We start from the raw sequence: 1,426 nt of genomic DNA, 5'->3' as shown, positions 1-1,426 counted from the left end.
CGGACGACCCATTTTGTCACACAGGCGTCGTGGCCAGAGAGGACAGCGAGGCGGGTGTGGCAGTCAATCATACTGCTATAGAATCTTGTGAAACCAAAAATACTGCCCTTCTGCAGCTCTGCTCTATTGTTTCACACATATTTCATGATAGAGTATAAACAGTAAAGAATATTATTTCCTTATTAACATTTAGGAATTCTCAAATTCAGATAAAAAAATTCACAAGATATGACTGAACAATATCATCACACAAGATTCCCAAAGGATAGATCAATATATTTCAGGCAAGGTCTCAAAATAGTAAGTAGAAGTAATCATATTACTATTACCTCCATGAAGAAGTTAACCTGGAAGTTGGTAAAAAAATGCCAATATTATTAGCTAAATTAAAAATAATATAGAAAATTATTGAAATGTGTCCTTCATAAGACAAATAATTATCAAATGAATAATTATTTTATAGAAATAAATATTAATTCTTAATGACACTGGTATTATGAAAACAGTGCCTTTAGGGCTACTAATGAAAGAAGTTTCATTCTGTAAACAATCAGAATGATTTTGGAAAATCTTGAGCACTAGGCAAGATGATAACTCCAGTGAAAACTTATATTTCAACTCAGCACAATTCTGAGCAGAGGATCCAGTTAAACAAGATCATTTACTGTACGTGAATTTATAAATTTGTCTTGTTTTAAGCCTTATTACTTGTGGCAATTTGTTAGATAAGAATAGAAATCTAACACAGAAAGTATGTAAGTGAGATATACTATTTGAATGTATCAGAACTCAGAAGGCTGTCTCAGGAGCAATGAACATTTGAACCTAGAAAGATAGTAACTTTGAGGACCGAAAGTCTCAATTTTCTGATAAATGAGGCTACCAAGAGGGGTCAGGAGCTCTGATGGTTTAATGTTAAGGAGTTGTGCTACCAATCTAAAGGTACTCTGTTCTAATCTACCAGTTGCTCTGCTGGAGAATGATGAGCAATCTCCTCCAGTGTTTTTTGCAGTCTCTGAAAACCCACTGGAGAGTCAGCTATAGCTAGGTTCTGACTCAATGGTCACAACAGAACAACCGGGAGGGGACAGTCTCTGGGGAAAAAAAATATAGTTGGTAAATTACAGAGTTAGTGAAAAAGGGAAAACTCCTCAATGAGATGAATTGACAATGACTGCAAGAATTGAGGACTCAAACACAGCAAGGATTGTGATGATGTAGACAATGCTTTATCCTGCTGTTGATGAGGTTACTATGAGTCACAGCTGGTTGGCTGGCTCCCTAAATTACATTAAGTACATGTTTGTTGTTGCTGTTGTTATGTGCCGTCGAGTCGCCTGTGACTCATAGCGACCCTATGTACAACAGCCCTAAACTCTGCTCTGTCCTGTGCCAATCGCACTGTCTCTGACACTCCCATCCCAAT

Source organism: Elephantulus edwardii, unplaced genomic scaffold, assembly GCF_000299155.1.
Source record: "Elephantulus edwardii isolate Elephantulus edwardi_28Jun2011 unplaced genomic scaffold, EleEdw1.0 scaffold00077, whole genome shotgun sequence".
Taxonomy (NCBI): domain Eukaryota; kingdom Metazoa; phylum Chordata; class Mammalia; order Macroscelidea; family Macroscelididae; genus Elephantulus; species Elephantulus edwardii.
The sequence above is the reverse complement of the archived record's forward strand: the minus strand, read 5'-3'. Positions refer to the sequence as shown.